The following is a 12,659-nucleotide window of genomic DNA, read 5'->3' on the forward strand; positions in this document are numbered from 1 at the left end:
GATATACAGAAGGAAAGAAAGTGAAAATGCCCCAAAGCAAAATGTGGATGAAGAGAAACGGGTTAAAATAAGTTAAAAATGCTAGCTGGACAAGCATAAAATAAGGTCAAGAATTCATAGCTAGTAATAAGTCTCCATGTCATAATTTGGGAACTGGCTGGTGGTCCAAAGAAAACCTGCTACAGTTTACCAGTTATAAGCTCTCTACCAAAAACATGTCTTTTAAAAAAATAATGAGATGTAGATATTTTATATACTTCTGCATGATTTTAATGCAGGATTACTCTCTTGACCTACATTATAATTTTCATCATATCTATTAATTACTGTCTTAGACAACTTTTAGAAACATCTGTCTATGTCAATTTATCAATCTCTTTTCTTTGTTAGTATATATGCATTAAGCAATAAATTTTCCAAAGTTTCCCAACATATAGGAGAAAAAGAGGAAAGTCTATGAGAAACAAAAATACATAAGCCTAAAGAATCAATCAGTCATAGGCACACTCACTACCTAAGAAGAGTAATCCATTATTTTAAAATTGCAGAGACTACAGACAAGAAGGAAGAAAGTCAAGCTTCCAGAAACAAGTAAAACCAAACACCAAGAGCAAATTGTTGAAGATGAGAATGACACTTAGAACTCACAAGAGTGAAGACTGAAAGAGTGTAAAAGTAGTGCAGCCACATCTTCATAATTCTAAGTGTTCTAGATTTTAAACTAAGGTCAGTTTAGAAGATAATAAGAAAGCAATTTTTAGGAGCCAGAGAGGTCAAGGACACCACTAGAACAGAGCTCACAGAGTCAACTAAGCAGGCTTCATAGGCACTCACAGAAACTGAAGCAGCAATCATGGAGCCTGCATGGGTCTTTGCCAGGTCCTTTGAATATATTTTGTGTTTTCTGCTTCACTTCTAATGTTTAACATTCAAAACAACACTACATGCCTTACTATCCTGTTTACAAATTTTTCACGTTATCTCAATTGTCTTTTAGTTCTGTGTTTGAGAGGTCTAATGTAAATTTCATGGTTTAGCCATATATTCTATTTGCATTCATTCTACTGTTAAACATAATGTAAATAATATAAATTACTTTGGCTAATTTTGTTTAAATATGTACTTAAATCATAAACTCTTTTTTAACAGATAATGACTTATTTGGTAATTTGAGTTTGAATATGTACTTAAGATAAGGAATGTAAACACTGTATGGATGACTGAAAGTTCACCAATACCTTCTTCATTCTCTTTCCCATACTCACTCTCTATAGTCAAAAACCAAAACACATTTTATTCAGCTAACTCATGCTATATGAATGGCTCTTGTGGCTCTTCTAGAAAATATCTAAATCTTGTTACACTAGACGTTACCTTCAACGGTTGTTTAGTTTGCTTATATTGCATGAGCTAAATGGTTTTAATGAACTTCACTAAAATCTGAAGTGTATGCACTCACTGATTTTCATATTTGCAATAGAATGATAAGCCCTCTGCTTGCCTCTGTAAGGTGACAACAAGTTAATTACCCATGAAGTAAGACATTTTCCAGTGTAAAGTGTTTGCTAGGTTAGTTTAAAAACCATTGATGCAAAAAGAATAAAAATATTCCCTACAAAATATAACTACAAAATACTCAACTGATCTGAGCTTTAAATTAAGTTTATTGCTGGTTATCTAAAGTGTAAAGTAGAAATTCAGTCAGACTCAACATTACCCCTAACTGCTTAAACTTAGTCAGAAACTAAATCACTAAGGGATTTCACACTCTCAGAACATTCTAAAAGTTCTTATTGAATGCTTTTGTTTTTAGATACTTTGTGGACACAGGACACCTGGTGTTGGAAAAGGACAGCAATGGCCCATCTGCAGAGGTTTATAAACAGTATGAACTACCAACATGACTCAGAATAAAATCAGATTGTAAATGGGGCATTTTCAAACTATGCTGTACCATAGACAGCTAAAGACTCATACCTACCGATTACCTGACAAATTTATAATACATCTAATGCAGACAATAAGTATTTATAAAATCACTAGATCAATCCCTCTCTAATATGTTCATTACTTTTTTTAAAAAAGGGGGTATTACTTTTTACTTTTATCTCACAACCCTCCCATGTACCCTCTCCTTGCTTTCTCTCAAAATTACAGCCTGTTTTTCTTTAATTGCTGTTAACACACACACACACACACACACACTTCTGAAAACATAAATATAACGTGCTTAGTCCTTAGTAACATATAGTGTTACATGTATGCAAGGTTTCAGGACTGACCATTTGGTATTGGATAACCAATTCACATTTGTTCCCTAAGAAAAATGATTCCTCCCACTCCTCGCATTTCTTGATGGCTTTTTGTTTTTTCTCTAGGCTAGATGTCTTGTGAGCCTTCCCTCTTCTACCTTCGTGTCTATTCGTGTCTTCCTTGTTCAGGTCATCTTTAGACAGCCATGTTGGGAAGACTTCATGGGTATAGTTTCTGACATTTCTTGAATATACAATCTCACAGTCATGTCATATTCCTTGGGCTCTTACACTTTTCCAATTAGCCTTAGATGCAGGAGTTGTGTTCAAGATGTTCCATGTGTGACAGTGTGCCACAATTTTGCATTTTGATTGGCTGTGGCTTTCTGTTATCGTCTGTTGTAGAGAAAAGTTTATCATATTGAATGGTGTAACCTAGACCCAGAAAACAAACATCATGTTTTCTCTCATCTGAGGTTCCTAGTTCCGAGCCTTATAATGTGACTGCATATCTTGGAGTGATTTCAGAAGTCAGAAAACTAAAGGGAACCTTTGTGGGGAGGGTAGATAAATATAGAGGTGAATAGCAGGGTATAAGTGATCTAGTGGGGGAAACAGGAAAATGGAAGAGTTTCAATTAAGGAGGAAAAGTATTGTACAAAAGGGTGGGAGAAGGTAAAATAACAGTAAGAATATCTGAAAAACTCATAAGAAATCACGCTAATCATACTACCTAAATAATAATGTTTGCAAGTCAGTATATAAATATACATACATAACTTAAATAAATTGTTTGCATATGGGATAATAATGCTACCTTGAAGAGCCATAGACTATCTAGCAAAACGCCTAATACCAAGCGTGAGAAGTCCTCTTTTGAGTTGTTGGTCAGGGTTGTTCAAGAGACTCCCAAGACCTTATAAACTGTTGCTATTGCTCTTGGTTGCCCCACAAGAGGTAGAAAGAAAGTTGAGCCCTAATTGCAAAGACACCACACACTACAGGCACAGGGCTCAGAAACCTCTAGGCTGGAAAAGACCTGAATGTCTTCATTCTAGTACCAGAAAGGGCCATGCAAGCTTCCAAAGGAGGGAAGCAACCAACATCCTACCCAGCTATGATGTCTAAAAAAAATACATCAATGGCCAGGGGGGGCACAATACACCAAGAGTATAGTAATGGTATGAGTGCCTTGGTGGTACTAGTAGCATTCTCTCTCTCTCTCTCTCTCTCTCTCTCTCTCTCTCTCTCTCTCTCTCTCTCCCTCTCTCTCTCTCACTCCCTCCCTCCCTCTCTCCCTCCCTCCCTGTTTCCACCTTTCTCTCTCCCTATCTATCTATCTATCTATCTATCTATCTATCTATCTATCATCTATCTATCTATCTATCTATCTATCTATCTATCTCTTTCTCTTACTCTCTAACTGGACACACACTTATCAAAAGGGAAATCATACTAGATTCTAGAAACCTAACCAACTCTCCAGGGCTGGTAAGTCTTGAATCTTGAAGAACAACACACAACTTCTACGATACTAAGTCAGCACAGTCCCTAAGTTCCACTAAACATTAGTCTTTTGCATCAGCTTTCTTTTTTATTATTATTATTACTTTTATTCTTTTTTAATTAAAATTTCCACATGTCCCCGTTTCCCATTTTCCTCCCCCTCCTCCCAAATATTGCCCCTCCCCCCACTCCCCTCTCCCTATCCCCACTCCTCTTCTCCTCCCCCCACTCCATTCCCCCTCCCTCTCGATACTGAAGAGCAGTACAAATTCCCTGCCCTGCGGGAAGACCAAGGTCCTCCCACTTCTATCTAGGTCCAGGAAGGTGATCGTCCAAACAGGCTAAGCTCCCACAAAACCAGTTCATGTATTAGGATGGAAACCTAGTGCCATTGTCCTTGGCTTCTCATCAGCCTTCATTGTCCGCCATGTTCAGAGAGTCCAGTTTCAACCCATGCTTATTCAGTCCCAGTCCCGCTCAAATATGCACTAGACTTTCCTATAGAGGTGACCTAAGTCTGTCTTTAAGTATAATTTTATCCCAACCTTTATTGTCAAACAAAACTAAGGATTTTGACCTTTTTTTATTTCTTGTTATCTTTTCAATGGCAACAAAAATAGTCTCATTAAAATGATCTCCCTGTTGGTAAATCCAGGAAATCTTTTCAGTTTTTCTTTACTTTTAGACTCTCAGAGCAATCTGTGAGAAGCACACTGTTCTGGAGTCATTGCCCTCACCTCATTCTACTACATATGTTCTTCCCTTTGGTAGATTTCACAATTTTCTGGATACACTCATTGTGTATCATGGATGTTGGTGATTCTAATCTGGAGCATGAACCTTGCCTGATAACACTCTGTGTTTTTCCTGATGATATAATCCAGTCTCAACTCTACATTGTGGCTACCCACAATTTTGAAATCTAGCCCAACACTATATTGCCAATCACCTAATAGATCATGTTTTTAAGTACCTTTAAATCCCCCAAACTAACAAGACTGTTTTGGACAAGTTCTTTTCTCCTTGAACCAAGGTCTTCTCCAGATTCCTATGGACACCCAAAACCTCCTACATGGTCAGATATGTAAGACAGAGAACTAAGAGGAATTCAGACAGCCTTCTTCCAAATCTCCTGTCAATTTTCATTCCCAAATTCCCCTTGGTTTCATTTACTTCCACATCCATTGACACTGTCTCATTCAGACTGTTGTCCTTGCTTGCCCGAAGGTCATTTGTCCCCAAAACATAACCTGCTTGCACCTAGTCATGCCCATCAGTTATCCAAGATCAGCCTACATATTGAATGACTTTTGCGTGTTTTAATACATTTCTATCTATAAGGATGGGCTCAAAAACCTTAATCTGCCTGAGGCCATTGTCAGCTGCAATCTGGACCACCCTTGCCCGAACTTACCTCTCTGTAGAAATATTGGCCTGTTTTTACATCAAAAGATTCTTAAATCCTTTTCTAGGAACATTTTTGCACATCCTGTTTACTGCCAGGAATGATCTTTCCATTGCCAAGTCAATTGTACACAAACCATAATTCCTCCCCAGAAAATTCTTTCTTCATTTTTTTCTTTTCCTCCTTTTCCTTCTTTTCTTACTTTCTTTTTTTAACTTTTCTTTACAGAAAGTGATACTGGGAATTGAACCTAGAGTCTTATTCAGACTAAGTACATGCATTATCACTGAACTCTGCCCTCATTTTCCCTCTAATATTTAATTTTCTCAGAGCACTTTATCCGTTTGCTTTATAATACCCATAATAGTTTTAATGTTCAATATTCTTGTAATTGTTTGATTTTTTATGAATCCTCCACTAGTGTAGCAGTTATAGCAATGAAGAAAATTACGGCTTGCATTCCAGATATAAAACACAATCCTTACCATAGAATTGGCACTTAAACTGTATTTGAAATGAAAAAAAAAAATGAGTGAAGACTTATAGAAACATATACAACTCTACAAATCTGAAAAACAAATGCTAAAATGGTTACAAAATTTTGCAGCTATAAAACCGTGCCTTTTGGCAGCATGCTGTTTTAATCAGTCTTCCAGAGGCCTGTAGGAACACGCACATGGAAAGAAGAGGACAAGAGGAGACATTGTTTCATCGGATCAGAGGCTGGGGAGTCCCGTGGTGGCATCTGTGGCCAAGAAGGCTGGAGAAAGGAGGAGCTGTTCAGTCCAGAAAGCAAGAAGTCCCTGAGTAAGAGGGACCATTGCAGACTTTCTCTGAACCCAGAGGCCTGGGAGCCTCTGAAAAACTCCCACTAACACAAGACCAAAGCAACAAAGGCTGGAGTCTGATGGTCTTACGATCAGCATAAGGGCAGCAACAACAATAAAAAACAAAAGCCTGATTAAAGTGGCAATTCAAGTGGATGCAGCATTAGTGACACCCTCTCTAATCTTTTATTTTATCAGAATCCCATCCTTTGAGTCAGCTCCAGGTTCAGAGTAAGTTCACTTTTTTCTCTGACCTCCTGGTGTGATTTGGATGGAAAGCGCTCCTCATAGACAGTGTGTGTTGGGAATCTGTCAGCTGGGGCAGTGAGAGGAGCTGGGTTATGAGAGTGCTGAGTGGAGAAGGGGAGGAGTGTGGGAGGATGTTCACTGAATGTCCCTTGTCTCACCCTTGCTTCCTAGCTGCCCCAAGATGAGCCGCTTTGCCCAGTCCCCTGCCCTCACTGATGTTCTGTAGAACCCCAGGACAGTTACACGGAATGGACTTTAAACATGTGAGCCAAAAAGCTCTTTCTGCATCTTTGTTCTGCTCAAATATTTTTCACAGCGGCAGAAAGGAACTAGCACATCCGCATTCCAGTTGTTTACAGAAACACCCTGACAGGCTCACGGAGAGGCACTATTTCCCAATTTGTTATGTGTTCCTCAATTTAGTCAAGTAAACAAGAGACAACAGCCATCACAAATGCTCACAATATTTTAGTCTCATGAAGCTAAAATTCATTTAGTGAATACTTAGCGTCAACTAAATAAAAAATTAGGCTAATATCAGTATCATTTGTATTTTCTGAGCACTAAAATATGTTCAATAAAAATATACCCTTTTAATCAATGGCAACAAGTTGTTACAAGTTGAAATAATTCTAACTCAGAAAGATAATTCATGCTTTTGTAAACACCTTAGAGTACTCAACAATCATATTTTATAAGAAAAATAAGTATACTAAACCACAATATGCTGAGCAGAAAAACAACCCTATAGCAAAAGAACCTACAAATTAATTTCCATTCTGCTCCAACTAATCATTTTCCACTAAATTCCTTCACATTATTCTGACAAGGTTGCAAAATGAATTAGTTCATAACATCCTTATTCTGCCAACTCCAGTGGGATAAATAAGTAAACATTTTCTTGCTTTTACTAGGAACTCTCTTGAAGGGCCTTAATCTCTGGGTTTCTACCAGGTCAACTGCTTAGAATCTACCCAATGATACAAATGGCTTGTGCTACTCCAGAGAAAGTAATTGGATAAGACATTTCAGAGAATTTTTCTTTTGTGTGTGTGTGTGTTTTGTTTTGTTCTTAACTTTAGAAATCCAATCATATGATGTAATTTTATGAGGAATGGTCCTACTGGCTTAATACCTTTTATTTTTGCTGGCTTAAGTCTGAGAAGACAATATTAAATTCTATTCTGAAACTTCCAATCAAGATAGTATTGTAGATTCATTTTTGAATGCTGCCTCTCCTGGAAGTATATAGTGATAGATAAAACATCTATCACTGATTTAAAAAGACTCATGCTCAAACAAAAGACAAGCATGTCGGTCTATTTGTCATAAACAGAAATGCAAAAAAGCTGAAAGTTGTACTGAAGCCAGAGACCAGTTGAATCTGGAGCTTACTGCATGCAAGACAACATGAACTGCTCAGAAAGATGGCGCCTGTCAGCGATCACAGACTTAGATTGAGTAGAGTTCTGTGAAGTCACAAAATGAAAAATGCAAAGCCCAGCAAGGGGTAATGAGGAGGGTGCCCTTGGGATCAACAACTAGATCTGTTTTGTGTTATTGCCTTAGAGCCTTCAATCACATAGCAGACCCGAGGAATTTGCTGGAATCTGGATACATATACTTCCCTGAGAGAGACGAGCAACAAAATTAAATTTCTGACCATAAGCTAATATCCATGACAGTTGAAAATGACTTCCAATATATTTTCAATTATCAAAGCTATAAAGTGAGGAATAACACACTTAAAAAGTAAAAGGAAAAATGAACTAAAAATCTACTTTATCTCATTGGTAAAGAACTTGCCTAGGAGGCATGAGACCCTGGGTTCAGTCTTCAGAAACACACACACATATGCACACACGTGTGCATGCACGCACGGGAAGGCAAGCTTAAGATACACCTTGTGCTGCGTGCCTATAAGCCCAGCACTCAGGATGACAAAGCTGAAGATCATCATAACTTTAAGGCTAACCTTGTCTTCAATGTCAAGTTCCAAATCATCCAGGGCTAAACAATAGAGAACTCTACCAAAAATATAAATGGAAGAAAAGAGGGAAAAGGGAGAGGCGGAGGAAAGTAGGAAAGGGAGAGGAAGGCAGGGAGTTCTCAGTATTCTAGTATTTACTGTGCTGCTGCTATGGGGCTCAGGTATTAAGAGGGCTTGCTCTTCTTCTAGGGGCCCTGAGTTGACCTCCCAGCGTCCACACCAGGCATTCAAAACCACCTGTAAATCAAGTTCCAGGGAAGTTGACACTTTCTACTGCTCTCCACAGGCATTTGAATGCAAATGGAATAAACACATACATTTTAAAAAAAACTTCAAAAGGAAAGAACAAATTGATAGACTTCATAAATTAGAAAAAATAATAAATTGAATCTTTGGTAGTGTTTGAATATTTCCCTGACTTTTAAAGTTTCAATTATTTTTATTTAATTTATTCTTTGATCAACTCATACTTTGTGCACAATGCATCTTGGTCATATCCAGCCCTTACTCCCGTGTTCACATTCATCCCAGGAGCCCACATCAAGTCTACGGCCCACCTTCATGTCCTTCTCCTCCAGCATTATTTATTCATTCATTTATGTACTTATTTATCATAATCACAGAGTCCAGCTGATCCTGCCCATATGCACGTGAGCATGACTGGTGCTGCAGGGTCCCTTATTTTGGTGTTAACACTGGGAGGCCAGGGTCTTCCCATTTGCCTTTTCTTACAACAACCGTATACTGTGTTGTTTGTGTTTCCATCCCTGAAAATAAACTGTTCTCAAAAGTTTCTTTCTTTTTGTTTCAGCTTTAAATTTCTTATTGAAAATATTTTTCTTGTTATATTCTGATGATGGTTTCCCCTCTCTCACCTCCTAGATTCTCCCCACCCTCCATACTCATCTAACTCCATGTCTCTTTCTTTCTCTCTTTAGAAAACAAACATATAAAAATTTTATATATTTAGAAAATAAGACATATAAAAATTTTAAAAAATGGAAAAATACAAAAAATAAAATAAACATAAAACTACAAAATCAGAAGTCATAATGTAAAAGCAAAAGGCCTATAGGTTTAAAAAAAAATATCCAAACAAAGTATTATAAGACAAAAGAGAAAAGTCTATAAAACTACCTTGGAGTTTGTTTTATGTAGGCCATCTCCTCCTTGGCATGGGGCCTGCACTTTAGTGCCATTTACACACTCAGGGAGAGACCACGGGAGGAAAATCATGTTCTGTCAAGCAGTTTTCAGTTAGAGAGCTCCTTAGTTAGGGGTGGGAGTTCATGTACCCCCCCAACACACACACACACACACACACACACACACACACACACATCTGGCTTGAAACTGAGAAGGCCCTGTACATACTGCCACAGTATTGACCTGCCTATGTGCTGATGACACTGGAAATGATTTCCTTCCTTAGGGAACCTCTTTAGAATATGGTAGGACAAAATAATTGTGTTATCCTGTAATATAATGTTCACCTAACAATCACTGAATACATGCTATTCTTCTTATTGAGAGGTCTCTTAATGTCTTTATTTTAACAATTACATTTAAATTAATCAATACCAAATGAGCTCATCTATTTCTCAAATACTTTACTTTCCAAAATGATCCAACAAATAAAAATTATATTGTTTCTATCAAGCCTAAGTCTATAGGGGCAAATATTTTGGCTATTTTTCACGTAATTAGAGAATTTTTTGCTTTAAAATAACCTCAATAAATATTTTTTGAAAATGTAAATGATTGGCAAAGATTATTTTAAAGAGACTGTCAAATTGAATTAATATTATATACATCCCATTTTAACTATTAAAATTCCACAAAATATGTATTATATAACTCTCTTTATAAAGATTTTAATGAATACATAACCAATAAGTATTTTGTAGAGGAAATGATTTTAAGCATCCAATAGTAAGAGGGTGTATTATAAGAGGAATATAGATATACAGAGGATCCAAAGGCATGCCATAAAGCAGAAAGAGAAAATTAAAATAAAATAACTGTGCTGAAACACAAAACAAATGCAACAGTCAGATGGAAATCAGAGTCTCATTTTAAAGGGGTGCCATCTAGGACACAGTGAAATGCTGCTAGACCCTCTTGTGTCTACTCTAATGGTGCATTCCCTTATTTTCTCCCACTGTGCCATGGAGTCTTAGTTCTCCAGATACTGTGCCAAAAATGGTCCTTCCAAGCCTATGACATTATAATCAATATTCTGGTAAAGCTAAAACAAAAAAAAATAAATAAATAAACCATAATAAAAGTAATCCCACTTGCATTGCATATCTATCACTGAACAGCTTGTCTGGAGACACAGGATCAGGAAACTCCATCAGTTGAGACAATGGGTATGAGCTCAGACGTCTTAGTCATAGACTTCTACAGGGAGAGCCATGGCGAAGCAACACAGGGACGTAAAAGACATTCTCACAGGTCCAAGGTTTTCTAGCAGAAAGAGAACTGGTAATTAAACTACTAGCGATTCAGTCCCATACAGCAAAACTTTATTTCACTTAACAAAACCTCGAGTTCCATATTTCTCATGTACAACAGAAGACAGGACTAATAAAAAGGGCATTTGACAATGTTAATATTTGCTGTTATGGTTGGTCTTGTTCACACAGCTCTTGGTTTCTCATTCTCTCTGTGTGTCTGTCGTGTGTGTGTGTGTGTGTGTGTGTGTGGTGCAACAACAATTAAAGAAAAAAGTCCTGAGCTTTAAAGAAAGCAAGGGCAGGTTTGTTTGGATTTAAAAAAGAGGAAAATAATGTAAGTATACTATAATTTGAAAACATTAAAGACATTCTTTTAAAAAACAAATGAACTTGTTAGCCACTACATCTCAGACATCAAGCATCTAGAACAGGGACAACAAAGTCCTACCATTTAAGCAGCTCCGTTTGATAACTGCTTGTCACAGCAGCCATAGCAAACTAATACGCCCTTTGCTACACCCTGAGCACAGCAGTAAGATCACAGACAGCAGCACAGGATAACAGGACACAGAACCTGGACATTTCAACACATTAAATACACCCCTTTATACCGTCTATCACTACACTCCTTAGCACTGAGGACCATGAGTGGCATATAACAGGTTGTCTCTTTTTTTTCTTCAGTAAATGGTCGAATGTGTTTAACAATAATTATATATGTATATATATGTTTGTGTGTGTGTATGTGTGTGTTAATTTTAACTTTCAATTTTGGAGGTTAGATACCATTAACTTCACTTTTTAACCACATAAACAATAATTTGAGGGAAAAATATATGAGAAGGGGTTAACCAACTTCAAAGTTAAACATCCTCACTTTTAAAAATCCTGAGTTCTGTCCTTGCCATTAGGTCATATTATGACTTTGGATGGCCTAACATATGCAAATTTCACTCCCCTCATCTGTGAAATAAGGACAGTAAGACATACTTAAAGACATGATCTCAAGAATTAACCAAGAATTCACTACTGTCAGGCAGCTGGCAATAATATCAAGGTCACACATATGAATAAGCAAAACTCTCCTCTGTTAACTCTAAAATTCAACAGTTTCTTGTAGAACAAGCCACAAGGTTGGACTTAGTTTTTGTCACCTGATCAATGACTAATAATTAAAACTCTGCTTTTACTAATAAAGATGCAAACTTTTCATCTCTTTTCTGGTGGGTGAACTGTCTTCTCAAGCAGTGAGCAGCTGTAGTTGGGAAGGATGAAATGGAAACCAGCATCTGGCTCAGTGACTCACAGCTCATGTTTTGCAAAAGGTTAGTAAGGAAGTCCTTGAGTACACAGATATCCGTCTCTGTGAACAGGAGACCAGCCAAAAGCACTGGGACTTTGACCTTCTTCTGAGAGCCTTTCCAAGCTTCTCTCAAAGAGAAAGACAGAGTTCCTGGATATCAGAATATCTGTGTATGTTCCACTGGAATTTAAACATAAACCTCTTAGTTTATCTCATCTATTTTATGCTAAGATGAAAATGTTGTAATGCCTCCGTGACAAACAAGCACCCAGCTGCCTGTTGCCAAATAATCTCTCACAAAAATGGTGAAGAGCAATTTTCTATGTCTTCTAGGTAAATAGATGTAGACTGGGCTAGGCATGAGTCACATCCAAGCTCAAAACTTCAGTCTGTTTGAATTTTAAAATCAAGCCAAACACTTGAAATCCAAACCTGTATTAAATTTGGTTCTCTTGAAGTTTAAGCAAGTGCATATGCAGGGCACATTTACCAAACTGGACGAAGAATTTGGTCAATTGTCTCCCTTTTCACACTTACTTTTATTCTTATCTGAAGAGAGGATGTCACACAGCACATGTAACTATTCAACTAAAATAAGAACAATAGAAACATCATTCCAAGCTGACATAATGATTTCTCTCTTTGTACATCAGGAAACAAGTCTCTTT

This window comes from Chionomys nivalis, chromosome 16 (genome assembly GCF_950005125.1).
Source record: "Chionomys nivalis chromosome 16, mChiNiv1.1, whole genome shotgun sequence".
Classification (NCBI taxonomy): domain Eukaryota; kingdom Metazoa; phylum Chordata; class Mammalia; order Rodentia; family Cricetidae; genus Chionomys; species Chionomys nivalis.